The sequence below is a fragment of the Pteropus medius genome, unplaced genomic scaffold (assembly GCF_902729225.1).
Source record: "Pteropus medius unplaced genomic scaffold, Ma_sr-lr_union100, whole genome shotgun sequence".
NCBI lineage: Eukaryota > Metazoa > Chordata > Mammalia > Chiroptera > Pteropodidae > Pteropus > Pteropus medius.
Genome location: NW_024354911.1, coordinates 7,926,134 through 7,941,347, shown reverse-complemented (window position 1 = coordinate 7,941,347; position 15,214 = coordinate 7,926,134). Strand labels below are relative to the sequence as shown.

The 15,214-nt window shown below is 35.8% G+C and overlaps 1 pseudogene; it reads left to right on the top strand.

The window, feature by feature from the left end:
- Positions 1-14,769: 14,769 nt before the first annotated feature.
- Positions 14,770-14,888, top strand: LOC120598011 (uncharacterized; annotated as a pseudogene).
- The last annotated feature ends 326 nt before the right edge of the window (positions 14,889-15,214 follow it).

The window sequence follows — 15,214 nt, the reverse complement described above, 5'->3', positions numbered from 1 at the left end:
ATAATTATTAATAGTATCCCCTTAGAGGAGTCCTTTTAGATAATACTTATGCAGTAACTCTTTTAACTGAAGGCTATATATACCAGGTCTATTAAGGTTCCAGGTAATAGATGAAAGCCTTCTGATCAAGGAATAATTATACCTACATGTTATCAGTATTTAGTGTATGTGTGTACTTCAATGAAATAGCCGATGTACACCTAATCTGGTTTATGTATGGTGTCTAGTTAGTTCATTCCAAAGATCCTCCCTGCTGCTTGTTTTCCCACTTAAATTATTAAGCTCCTTAATCCTTAAATGTAGGTTTATGTTTAAGCTCAAATTAGTAAAAGTCTTCTCAGATGCCAAAACAACAGGCCAAGTATGCAGCCCTCTAAAGGCAAAAAGGATAATAAAACCGCAGGTAATGTAAAGTCCAGAATCATGGGAACAAGAGCTGTTCTTTTATGGGTTCAAGAGGATGGTTTTACCCTCTTCACCCAAATGCTTGAAATTAGAAGTTGCTGCATAATATAGTAGAAGATACATGGGATTTACAATCAGAAAATTTGTATTTGGGTCATATACTAATTAAATGAGCTTAATTTCTTCTCTGAACATCATATTCTCACACAGAAAATGCAGCCAATAATCATAACCCTGATTTCACAGGGTTATTTTTAGGATCAAATGAGTTAAAGTATAATCATGGAGTAGAAGATACTAGCAATAACTCCAAAGATTGCTAGTACATCCTCATTTTCTTTATCTCATTTCTAAAATTCCTTGCAAATTGGACAGATTTCAACTGTATCAAAGATATTTCTTTCTTTCCTTGCTCATTTATTTTCTTTATGATAACTGGCATATGGGCAAAAGAAAAGTGGGCATGTTAATACATACAAGTTTGTTTGTTTGTTTATTTATTTATTTATTTAACCACATTCAGTTCTTTCTTGTTGAATCCAGTTAACTGCTCTTGGGTTTATTAACAATATAACTAGTGATATTTGTCTAAACACTTCACTTCTCAGCTATTTGTTTTATTGCCATGAGGGGAAAAAAAAACATAGTTTATTTTTATCTTCTTGCTAAAAGCAAAGATTTTTCAAATAAACAGAGCTAGTATGGTTCTTCAGTCTAAGGAAATTGCCTGTCTTTCTTGAATAGTGTGTAATTAAAGACTGCTCTCAAAGTAACTGGGAGTGAGCACTGACTCATCCTGTGCACAATTATCTGGTCCATATTTTATTTAAAATGACATTTCTACCTGCCAATAAATAGTCTTATGGTCATTTATGATATATTCTAAATAACTTTTTTTCGATATTTGAAAGTATTAACAGTTGAGGATGTGAATTTTTAAATTAAAAAATTAGAATTGGAATTAGAATTAAAAATTTAATTCAATACCTGAGAAAGACAAAATACTTCCAAACCACTAATCTTTAGAAAGCAAAAACAAAACTCCATTTTACAAGCTTCCCTTCTATACTGTTATTTAACCAGCCATTAGTACTCAATGCTTGAATTTCTACGATGGTTGACAATCTGTGCTCAATTTCTATGACGGCAATCCCTCAAAGTTAGTTCTTAATTATTTTCCTGAAAGGCTCAAGCTTTTAATACTTATTGTCTGGTTCACCTTTAGCATTTCTGTAGGAAACTGGAGACAGATGTCAATGCTAACATTTCACAAATTTTACAAAATCATTATATAATTACTAGCGATTGGATCCCAAAAGGACTGTGGGAAATTCCCCACACTGTTTCATGCTTTAATCATCATTAACATAATTATAAATTATCTTAAGTTTAAAGTTTATAGTTATCAATTATAGTGGTTCAAAAGTATCCAGAAAGTGATATTAACCTACAAGGACATAAATGACAATAGGGAGATTTTGAGATAAATTTAAAGCTACATAGTTACATGGAATCAGAACAAACCTTCCCAAAATGTGCCACTTTGGCATGTAAATTATTTTGAGCTGTAGGTAATCAAGACCCTACATATATGTGAGGGTCCCATGCATATACAATTAAGCTTTATTATTTTCTCTTGTTAATCTGTCTCATCTAAATTTAATTATTAAACCAGTTGAAAGAACCAAGGAGGGTAGAGGAAAGTTTCTTCCTCTCCAACAGAGTTAACAAAGAAACACACATGCTATATATTTTGGTTTTATTCATTTATATATTCAGTCACTCATTTATTCAACATTTATTAAATACCTACTGTGAGTCATTTTAGGTTATTAGGATATATCCGTTAACAAATTCCTGCCTTCAAGGAACTCACATTCTACTAAAAACTGACCATAACAATACACATAATAAATAAAGTATATAATATGTTGGAAATTTATAAATACAATGAATGTAAAAATAATGAAGATCAAGATCGTGAGATGGTGGGGGAGGAATATCTGCACCTTTTATCAATATATTTTTCACCAGAAAACAACTAATGCTTAAAAGTTACTAGTACTAATAGCATTTGCTTCTCTTTAATATCTATGAGATTTTACAGTGCAAAATTTTCCATTTTTATTGACATAACCTTAAATGTATTCATAATTGAAGTTAAAATATGCAGCTAAATCAAAAGAAAGAGAAACTTATGTCATCTTAAATCTGATGTTATTTATTTAGTTCCAAAGGTAATGTCATGTCATATCAGTAAAACTGTGTTCTGACACTGTACATGAAAAACAATATCCGTAATTACTCCAGGAAAAGCAGCTGCTGCCTGAGAACAGCTGTCAATCTAGTATAGAACTAATTTAGTTCAGTTATGTGATAACTATGATAGCTTCAATAATGTTCCAGCATAGCTGTACAATCATGTTTATTTTGTAGGTCATGCTTTCATTGTAGAATTACATTTTGTTTTACATGTCTCTAATGACTCTATTGCTACCAAAACAATGGGTATTAGCAATATCAAGAAGACATTAGCCACTAATGCAGTGATCAAAACAACAGGCATATTCTCAATCTCTCCGCAAAATTGCATTTGTTTAACATTTAGAACTCAATTCGATAATGCGACTAAATGCTAGGATTCTTGCAAAGTACTGTAAAAAATATGATGAACAAATTCATGTGTCCCATCCTCCAGGAACTACCCCTGAGAAGAGTTTGCAAAGGACGTAAATAGCTACAAATTTAAAAGATGTCAGTAATGAAATATACATACTAGATAATTTGAACTGCATTCTGATTTGACCATTGTTAACTGGTATTTTTTTAGATCTCAAAATTCTCAGGCCTATATTTTTATTTGCATATTTCAAATCACATTTGCAAATTTGAAATTGGCAACAGTGAATCAGGTCTGTAGAAGAGGCGGGCAAGCAAGGCACATCTTTGAAAAGAACATCCATGGCAGTACTGAAGAATAAGGAAAAGGAAGAAAGGGGCAAGACAAAGAATTTGTTCGTGGTCTGGCAAGAGCCAGAGAATCAAAGCAGAGGCTCTTAACCTTTTGTGCCAGGGACCTCTTGTCAGAATAATGTTTTTAAACACATGAAATAAAATAAATAGTATTAAAAGGGAACTGTATGACAAAAATTTTGTCATACAGTAATATATGTGCTTTTTATTAGTACATTAAGCTATAATAGCAGTGTATCTATTAATGTCTCCAATTTCAAGGTAGTATTGAGTATAAATGACATTTTTAAATAACTGCAACAACTGTGATGTGATATAAAAACATCTGTGATTTCTAGTGACATCAGTCACAGGTGCTGCTATTAGAGTGGTTTATTACCTTCGTATATAATTGAAAGATATGCTAAGTTTCATAGATTATTTTTCACTTATTATAAAATACACCATTCACCCTCCTACCTTCTATCGTTGGTCCATGGTAGAGACCTAATTCCTGCCAATGCTTAGTGTCATTCAGCAATTTAATTTCCCAAATCCTCACAAAAGCAGCCTCTTATCAACTTCACACATTTTGCACAGAAGAATAAACCTCATTATGCCCTTTAAACTTCCCTGGCACAGGTACTACTGGGCTAGTAATAATGTGCACTTAAATAGTTCCATTTATCCAGTCTTGGGTCTGATAAGTATACCACTATTAACTGTCATTTTCAAAACCACAAAAATCATACAATACTAAAAATTACTATAGCTAGCCAGAAACACACAAAATACAGGATATAGCACCCACTCTATTAAGACATATGATCAAGCTTAAGTGGTTTACAAAGTCGACGCATTATCATCAAATCAATTGGTTAACCACTGACAACAGCAATATCATTTAAGGAAACTCCCTGAGTTGTTATTCCTAATAGGCTGTCAAAGCTGATGCTAAAAGAAAAAGAACCATAAAAACTATGTCAACAAAGGTAGAACATATGTTGGGATGCAGACAGCCTGACTTCATAAGAGCACAAATAAAAACAAGACATGCTGTTTTATTGATATATTGGTGTGGAATCACATGTCATTCCATTTCTGGAGTAGTTTCATCTATGATGCCTTCAAGAAATATTTATCAAATGATAGTCATTCACTCATTGAAAAGAGAAGAATCAAACATATAATGTATATTTGAGGCATCCTAGAGCCACTCAAGAAGGTTAAGGTTAGCAACATACACACCACATGAACACAGTAGCTTTAATGCCAATTCCTTTGCAGCTCTGCAGAAATTAGTGCCCTCGAGGGCAAAAGTAGCAGAAAGGGTGGCTTTTAGCAATTAGAGAGGGCAACAATTTTCACAAGACTAAGAAAAGAGGTTGGAGAAAAAAGTAAGAAAGAAGAGGAAGAGCATTGCGCCCATGGAGCTTAGGGAAAGTGCCCTCAAAGAAGGGGCAAATCATGGCCACATGATATACATGGATTCTTGGCTATGAGTCCCAGATACCTCAAAGCTACTGTACCCTATGTGTTACTTACAAACAAAAAAACTATAAATCTTCAAAACTCCATTATGGGCTTGAAAAACATGAATATCATCTTGCCCCATTTTTCAATCACTGTAAGCCTCCCAGATTCTGGTGCTACCTCACTTAAAGGAGAAAACTCTGACTGAATTTTCTGTTTAAACAAAAAAAAAAAAATCAAATATTTCTTGTTCACCCAATTCTTAAAAAGATTTTTGCTGGAAAATTTTGAAAATGCACTTCACCTATTTCTGCTTTCTAAAACAACAATTTAGGCAGTCATTTAAATGAAAACAAATGTCAGAAGTCACACAATATATGAGTGACAAAACTTGAATTAGTTAATAGAATCTATATATAGTAAAGAGACTTTAAATAAACATGAAATAATACCATTAAACTTATTAACTGATGATTTTTGATATGTATATAAACAAAGTTCATCTGGCTCTAAAGTTATACTATTAGCTCATTTTTTAATTTCAAATCTGTATATTTCCTGTGGCCCTTCACATCCATTCTAGTGTCATTGTCTTTGAGTTGACATAATTCCCTTCTGAGCCAAAATTCCCCTCAGATATGTGTAAAGTTATTGTGTATCTCAAGATTTCTGAGTTGAAATTAATTTTTAATGTATGTGCAATTATGCAAATCATTAATATTACAAAGATATTATAAACAAAGTAAAACAAAAAGAATGATGAAGTTATGAGTTCATTAAACCTGATCGAGACCAATAAACTCTGTTTTATTTCCTAAACCTTAATTGCACAAAGCCCATGTTCATGTCAATTACTTTATAAACTGTGAATTGAGACAGACATGAGCCAATTTCTACCTACTGCAGTCTTTGAATCTGCACCATCATCCTGATCCAAACAACATCAGGATAATTGATATCGTTCAGGAGAAGGGAATATCTAAGAAAGTCATAGAGACAGAAACTGTTATAACTCAGAAATACTTCATTTGGTATTTTTTTAAATACACCTTACTAGTAAAAAACAGATAAACTTCTAAAACAAATATGTGATATCATAAATAGAAAAAAAACAGGATAATATGGGAAATTAGAGATAATGGTTTAATTTCAGAATAGCAAAATTACTCGATAGAATGAATTAGAAATAAAAATCAGTGAGTTCTGGCTTCCAGTCAATAGGATAGAATAGGTAAATGCTGTGCTCGCCTCTATCCACAACCACATGAAAACTACAACTAAATAATAGAACAACCACCCTTGAGAACCACCTGAAGAGTAGCAGAACAGAATTCCTATTGGGACTGATAGGAGGGGCAGAGATTAAAAATGGGCTGATCCTTCCCTGAGGAGTGAGGGGTCCCAGTACCACAGGTGAGAGTTTCAGTGCTGGGAAGAGAAGTCCCCACAACTTCTGGTTGTGAAAGCCAGCGGAGATTGGGGCTGAGAGACATAGGGCTGCTATTGATCCAGGCATCCTCTTAAAGGGCCCAGCCATAACTTGCTGTGACAGATGCACTCAATCTGATCTCCAAGGCTGAGGTGGCAGCTGGAAAAGTGCCAGGGACATATGGGGAGGAACCGAACTATCTAGCCTCAGGGTGAGGGCTGGAGGGGCAGCTTTCTCCACCATTTTGTTTCTTTGCTGAACACTCCCCCAACCCAGCCTACAGGTAGGCACCAAATCTGAGTCTTCATCAAACTCGCCGCACCTTGGTGATGCCCTGAGAACCCACCCCACCCAATTTGCTCACAGGCCCGAACCTCTTTCAGCAGCTATTACTCATAGGTGGCTGGCATCAGCCCAAGTTATGGACTTCCCTAAATTCTCTGAAAGGTCCACAAAACTCCAACAAGCAGCAGCTGTCTTTGGCATGCCCCATACATCTGGCAGTAGTGGCAGCGGCCTCAGTTCATAGCATGGCCTCTCCCAGGCACCTCCAAGTCCAGTAAAAACAGCTACCAACTACAGATTACTTTGTAGTTCCTACCAGGTGGCCTCGAGCCAGGCATAAGCAGCAGCTAACCTGCACCTGCACCAGAGCCCCTCCCAAGAGGCCCCAGAACCCACACATCCAGTGACTGGCTTCAAACCAAACCAGAGCACTACCCAATTAGCTCTACAAATGACACACCCAAAGGGCAGACTCAGCAGGTACCAGAACCCCTCCATAGAGAATCCCACTCTCTAAGGTCAGCCCTTACACAATAGCTCATCTTGGCCATAGTCATGACCAGAGTCATGGCCAGTGCTAACAGCCAGTCAGCCTGAAGATCAATTATACCCGCTGATGTGCAAACAGTAATCAAGGCTCAACTACAACAGGAGGGCACACACAACCCACACAAGGGACACACCTGGAGAACCCTGCTTAGGTGACCAGAGAGACTGTGCCACTGGACCCCACAGGACATCTACTACGTAAGACCTCCCTGACAAAACTAGGAGATGTAGCAGCTCCACCTAATACATAGAAACACACAGGGAGTCAGCCAAAATGAGGAGACAAAGAAAAATGCCCCAATGAAAGAACAGAAACTCTAGAAAAGGAATTGAACAAAATGGAGGCAAGCAATCTACCAGATCCAGAGCACAAACACTGGTTATAAGGATGCTCAATGAACTTAGGGGAAGAATAGATGAACTCAGTGAGAAATTCAACAAGAGATAGTAAATATAAAAAAATAATATAGAAACCATAAAAAAGAGCCAGTCAGAAAGGAAGAATACAATAATTGAAAAGAAAACTGAAGATCAAATCGGTGATTTAGAAGACAAGGAAGTGGTAAACATCCAATCAGAACAGCAAAAAAGAAAAAAGAATTTAAAAAATAAGGATAGTTGAAGGAACCTTTGGGAAACATCAAGCATACCAACATTCACATCATAGGGGTACCAGAAGAGAGCAAGGGATTGAAAACTTATTTGAAGAAATAATGATGGAAAGCTTCCCTATCCTGGCAAAGGAAATAGCTATACAAGTCCAGGAAGTGCAGAGTCCCAAACAAGATGAACCCAAAGAGGCCCACACCAAGACACATCATAATGAAAATATCAAAGGTTAAAGACAAAGAGAGAATCTTAAAAGCAACAAGAGAAAAGCAATTAGTTACCTACAGGGGAGTTCCCAGAAGACTGTCAACTGACTCCTCAATAGAAACTTTGCAGGCCAGAAGGGATTGGCATGAAATATTCAGAGTGATGAAAAGCAAGGACATATAACTAAGATGACTCTACCCAGCAAGACCATCATTTAGAATTGAAGAAGAGATCAAAATCTTCCAGACCAAAAAAAAAAAAGCTAAACAGGTTCATCACCACCAAACAAGTAATGCAAGAAATGTTAAAGAAACTTCTTTAAGAATATTTTAATCAAAAATATAAATAATAAAACAGCAATGACTACATACCCATCAATAATTACTTTAAATGTAAATGGATTAAATTCTCTAATCAAAAGACACAGAGTAGGTGAATGAATAAGAAACAAGACCCAAGTGTCCATTGATAGATGACTGGATTTAAAAAATTTGGTACATATATACAATGGAATATTTCTCGGCCATAAAAAAAAAAAAATGAAATCTTACCATCTGTGATAACTTGGATGACCCTAGAGGGTATTACGCTAAGTGAAATAAGTTAGACAGAGAACGATAAATAATATATGATTTCACTTACGTAAAATCTAAAAAGCAAAATAAATGAACAAACAAAACAGAAACAAACTCAGAGATACAAAGAGCATTTTGATGTTTGCCAGATGGGAAGAGTGTTGGGAGACTGGGAAATAAGGTAAAGAGATTAAGATGTACAAACAGGTAGTTACAAAATAGGCTTGGAAACTATAGTCAATAATATTGTAATAATTACGTTTGGTGTCAGGACGGTACTAAACTTATTGGGGGAATCACTTCATAAGTTATATAAATCTCGAATCACTATGCTGTGCACCTGAAACTAATATAATATTGAATGTCCACTTTAATTGAAAAAAAAAAATAGTGGGTTTTAGTTTGTAGTCGATCCTATTATTCTTTTCAAAATAATTATTTCTCTCCCTGTGATAGGATTATACATCATTCCCTTCTATGTCAGCCTTAGTTATGTGTCTTATTTGCCCAATTAAATGGAATCAATGAGATACACACCTTTCAAAAACAAGCTTTAAGTGTCATGTTTTCATGCCCCTGTTATAAGATCAGATACCCAGGTAGGGGCTACTTCTTCAGTCTAGATATTGCACTGTAGCTAATAAAGAGTGGAATCACAGTTGATTTGAGATAAATGACTAGCAGGAGCAAGAAATAAATCTTTATGTAAGTCACCAAAATTTGGGGGTAGTTTGTTACTGTAGCATAACAGCCTAAGCCGACTATTGTTAGTCTGATAAGATTTCATAGGCCAAAAGCAGAACATATTCTAGTAAATACAAATGCACTGCAGCTACTCGTTACTTCTATCCTAGAATCCCAGATAGGCATGCTTTCATCTTTGAACCAAAAAACAACTTCAAGGAGATAACATCAGACCAGTATTACAGGACAGAGGACAAAGTCAATGGCTTGTGCATTGTTTAACCTTTCTGGAACACACAACTATAACTAATTCACTGGCTTTTATAGCTCTGGTGAATCAACCATCTAGTATTTCCATTCTCCTGAAGGTAGGCATCCTCTAGTGTTTGTAAGAATAATACTTCCCCCTTTCCTGCGTTAGCAAAGAGTAATAGAAGTCGAGAAGAGGAAACTGTGAAGAGAGAAGGAAGGTAGTGAGCAGTAAGAATCACAATTCACATACCCAGCCACACAAAAAGTATAACTTTATTTTCTGAAACAATTTATTTTGACTCTGCATTTAACCTATTTTTGGTGAGCTCCTCTATCACTGGGTCACATCACAGTTTTGGAATCTGATATAGGGGTTTGCTAAGGAAAGTAGGGGAGGAGGTCCTGGGCCATCTCATCTGTCCATACAAATCACTGAGATATTTACCACACTGGTCCTTAAAGCTCCTTGCCATGTGTGACTGGCAGATGCTTCTGTGGCCTACCTGGCATAAACCTTCATGAGATTCATTGTAAACTTCTTTGCCCACATCGATCTTGTAGCAGTTCCAGCTCAAGGACCATACTGCCTTCCCAACTGTACTGCCTAGGAAATCTCTCTCTGCTCTCATCACACTCACCTTTTCCTTAACTGGGAATCTCTAACATAGGGAATATCCTTTTACCGTTGTGTTTAAGGACAAATGGTCTTACAGTTAGGCAACTTCTACCCTCTCTTGGGCTAAATTTTTTCAAAATAAATGCTAGGAAGAATCATAATCAGATTCTGCTTTCCAACCAGTAACACCTCTACTCTGAGACAACAGGAAAAGGCAAACTTACAGGAAGGTGAATTTTTAAACTGACATTTTGTTCCTCCTTCCTCGAAATTACAAAATCACTGTGGTAGGCAGAATTTCTAGGAATGGCTCCTAAGATTCTGAATCCTCATCAAAGGAGCCTGTGAATGTGAGGAGATATCACTTCTGTGGCTGTGTTATATTATATTGCACAGTTTATCTTTTAAAAGGAAGATTATTCAAGTGGGAGCGATCAAATCTGATCAAATTCCTTCAGCCTTTAAAAGCAAAGAGACCTCTCTTGATGGTGACAGAAAGGAAAGTAGAAGTCAGAAGATACTTAAAGTATGAGAAGGACGTGATGCACAGTTGCCGCTTTCAAGATGGAGAGACCTCGAAGAGCTGAGGGTGCACCCCTGATTAACAGCCAGCAAGTAAACAGGAACCTCAGACCTACAACCACAAATAATGTGCCACAACTTGAAAGCAGATTCTTCCCTAAAACCTCCACGTAAGAAGGCAGCCCTGCCCAGCAAATACCCTGATTTTGACCTTGAAAGCAGAGAACTCAATGAGCCCACCTAAATTTCTGACCCACAGAACTTTGAACCAGTGAATTTGTGTTGCTCTAATAAGCTACCCTTGCAGTAATTTGTCACATGTCATTATAAAAATAATATAACCATATTCCCTGTACCTAACTTGACCCCTTTAAATAAAGATCACACATTCCCTAAGCAAAGTTAATGATTCTTCAGGGACCATTTTCCCTCTTAGTCAAATTGTTTAGTTGACTAATAGTAGTTGCCTCTCTTATCCTTTTTAGCGCATTAAAATGGTGTTTATTAAACCTATATGTTGGGTTTTTTATTCTTTTTTTAAGCTCTTTATATGTGCTCACATTTTTATCCTTACTTTGGCTGAAACAAAAATAGTAACTTCATACAGTTAACCTATCTAGTCAAGGACAATCAGATTTTCTCCACTAGCAGAAAATATTCTAACTTTGTGCTTAGAGATCTATAAACATCCCTTAATAGTTAATAAAAATGGAGTTGCAAAAATTAAAAATCAGTTTTTACCAGTGGGTACCCCTGTGCAAGATATACTGTGGTCTGAATTGTCCTTGGTTTTCAGAATTCGAGTTAGAACATTAATTATTTCTTTAATAGTTTAATTCTAGACATCAAAATTTTCAGAATTATATAATATACTTCAACTCTGAATATAAATAAGATCATTTTATCTAATTTATATGTTCATTTTCTTTGTTTTTGTTAAATATTAAATGAACCTGAAAAGGTAAACATTTTATTTCCAAACACTTGGAAAAGTACAAGCTTACTATTTTTGTTGTTTCTGATTTTTAGCCAACAAAAAAAGTAGAAATATTAAAACAGCTTTTTCCATCTTAAGTCATCATGATACACTTAGAGTTCTTAGCCAGCCTTGCAGACAGGATTTTCAGCTTTCATCTCCTAAAAAGGGCCAACATTTGGAGGAAGCACCTCATTCAAGGAAGTTTGAAAATCTCCAAAACTTGTATTCAATAACTCCGTAATGTATCAAAGCCTTAATGTGTTATACAAATGTTTTCTGATTCTCGAAATGTTGCTTCTATATAATTCTGAGTCCCTCCTGTCTGTCAGCAATAAAAGCATCACTAGCTTGTGTTCACTGATGTTTTGATCTTTAAAAAAATGTCTTCCAGACACAAAGCTCAGGGAGTATTCCATCACATTTCTTAATGATTTCACATCTGGGCACTAGCTAACATCTCTGAAGGTATTTGATCAGATTCGATCACTCCCACTTAACTGTCCTTGCTGGATGGCTTGACATGGGTTGGTCAATATATAATAAAGCATAACAGAGTCTGTGTTTGACCACATGATTTATGGTGAATGAGGCGACCTGCTTCCTTAACACATTACCAAAAAGAATAAGTCACTGCCTTTGCCCCTTTTCTACAAAATAGTTTGTGGCCAAAATTCATAGGCTAATACTCTTGGTGACTGCAATCCCTCAAAAGCAGGAGTAAGAAAAAGAAAGAATGAGACAGGAAAGGAGGGCAGGCAAATACTGGGCAGAATATTAACAAAGTCATATTTCCACCAAATGTAGTTGAGCGGTTCACCTCACAAGATGTCTTCATGGAGGAAGTATAAACTACTCTTTCTATAACAGTCTGCAGGAACATGGAAGGGACAATGATTCATCTGCAGGCTTGTTTTCCCCCATGGGACATCAAAGACCTCACACTTTCAGGTTACACTACACTGATTAATCTGGCCATCCCTAGAAAGCCAGATCCCAAGAGAGCAGTGACAGCACCTGCAGATAGAGGCAAGTCAGGGAGCAGGTACAAAATCATGCACTCTCCACCTTTCCACCAGAAGCTACTTGGGCTCAGTCTATTGAGCCTTGGTACATGTGTGTTCAGCAGGTCTCAGGGCATCTTGTGCCTCAGCATCAATAGCGAAGGCCCAAGTGAAGAGGTAAGTTGCTCGTAGCATAATGCATTGAAAAAAAGATGATGCCAGGTCATGTCCACAACACAAGCAACATGACCTAAAAACAGCTGCCCTCAATACAAGGCAACAATGGACTTCAATGAGTCCCACTCAAAGATTGAAAATGCCCCTTTGAGATCTATAAGAATGCAGTTGGTTCCAGGCAATATTCCTGGAGATCACCTATACCACCAAGCAGACAATTTTGGCCAGGAAAACCCAGGAATCTGCTGAAACTGGTCCAAAAACTACTCCTTGTTGCATTCAGATTCTCTCTCATTATCTTCTGTGAAAAAAAAAAATGACTTTGTTTCTCTCCTGAAACAAAGGGGAAGCATTTCTTGCAAGATGTGGCTCATTGCAGTACTAAAAAATACTTAAAGATGGTTGGAAAACTGAGATCTAGACCTCACTACTATAGCCAGTACCAATACTGTAATTGAAACTCATTACTTCCTTCCTCCACTAGTCATTCTATAGCTCTCTCGCCTTCAACCAGCACTGTAGCTGGTCTGGCTTGTTTATTTGGTAGGGTGATCCAACTTTTATCATGAGAAGGTCTGATCCCTCACTTGCCTTGTCATTGTCAGACCATGATTATTACAACTGTCCATTTACAGTTATTGCTGGGCATAGAAACACCAAAATATAGAACCACAATTAAAAATATTTTCTTTTTGTCCTTATTCTGTGTCAGGAGGAATATATGTACATAAAAGACAGGTGGAAAGCCCCCAAAATGACAAATCCATCATACCTAATACTGACCACCATTAACACCACCACCAACAGCAATAACAACAAAATTGCACTGGTAAAATTAAGAAAGCCTAAGATATCCAACCCAGAGGCTCCATGAAGTACAAAAAGCAAGCACACAATTTCATACAATTGTTTAACGGTAAGCAATTTTGTAAGAAGTGGTACAGCCTACTTATAAAAGATATTATTTGGAATATTAACATTTTTATTCTAGTTTACGTGTTAGAGTTGTAAGTTTTACAATAGAACATCACTGCAACGCTATCTATGGAATCTTTAGGACTAGGATTAGGATCCAAGTGAAACACTTGGATCACTTGTTGACTCCAAAAAAAATTTTTTTAGATTGAATCAAAGATCTTTCTGCTATTAAAATGAATTATATAGCAAGGTAAAGATTCAGCTTAGCACACCTGAACAGAAGAAATAATGACTATAGTTTTATAGAAAGCCAGATTATTTCCATATAAACTATTAAAGATGGTGAGAATGTACTTTGGTTTTTGTTTATTTCATTTGTTTGTTTTGTAGCTCATCAAATAGTATAATAAAATTACAGCCTTAGTAGTAAACTTAAATTTCTGAAACACCCAATGTCTCCCTGGGAAATAGTTGAAATGGGCTTTGATGCTTTGATTGTACAGAGTATGTAAAATGAAAGTAAGCACAGAGGGTAGAGAAGAAATAAAATCATGTTTCAAAAACTACGATAAATTGTTCAAAAATGTTCATGATTTTCCTGGTAGCTAGAGCTCTTAATTAGAATTCTAATCCAAAACCAAATATATCTTTTTTAACACTAAAAGTCAATCTTTCGTTCCAACAAATTTCCGCCCAAAAACTCAATGTTTTATGTGGAACAATTTTCCAATCCACTGGGTTGTTGGGTTTTTCATTTGTTTTAATTTATTTATCAACTTCAGATTTACACGAAACATCTAGAAAATCCAAAATTATTTAAGAAAAATAATCTCAAAGGTAACCATTACCAAACACAACATTCCGCATCTTCTCCCAGATGCACAAATTTTATTTGTGATGAGTGCATGATAGGCCATTAGAGAAGAAAAAATATATATAACTGGAACAGCTAAAACAATTACACAGTTTAATGATTTCATCATCGTCATTTCACTGACTCCCATCTGTGACTATATTGAATCTGTTACTAATTAAATAGGGACATCACAGGAAATAAAACATCTGGACCAAAATCATGGCTGAGGTACTCATCACAAACATTATCTACCTCTCACATTTTCTTTTCAGTTGATGAAGTCTATAGCCATGCTACCCTGAACGTGCCTGATCCCATCTGATCTCAGAAGCGAAGTAGGGTCAGGCCTGCTTAGTACTTGGATAGGAGACCACCTAGAAATACTAGGTGCTGTAGGCTTAAAAAAAAAAAAAAGTATTCTTTTCACTTAATGAGGTTTCATGAAGAAATATTTTTCTTCCTTAAAAAATTTTGAAACGAGAAGTTTATTCTCATAAATGTTTATGTTACCCACCTCCTTTTATAATGGGATGTAATAATATAGATAAAAGTTTCAAATTAGTTCTGTTAAAATATTTTTTCCTCTGATAATTTAGAAAACAAATCTTATTTCATATCTACCTCTAGGGACAACATTGAGATTTTTTTCATATTTGTAATACCCTTAGTTCTAATCATTATAATTTTTAAGGTTTTTCCTAGACCATTTCTTTGGCAGACTGGTG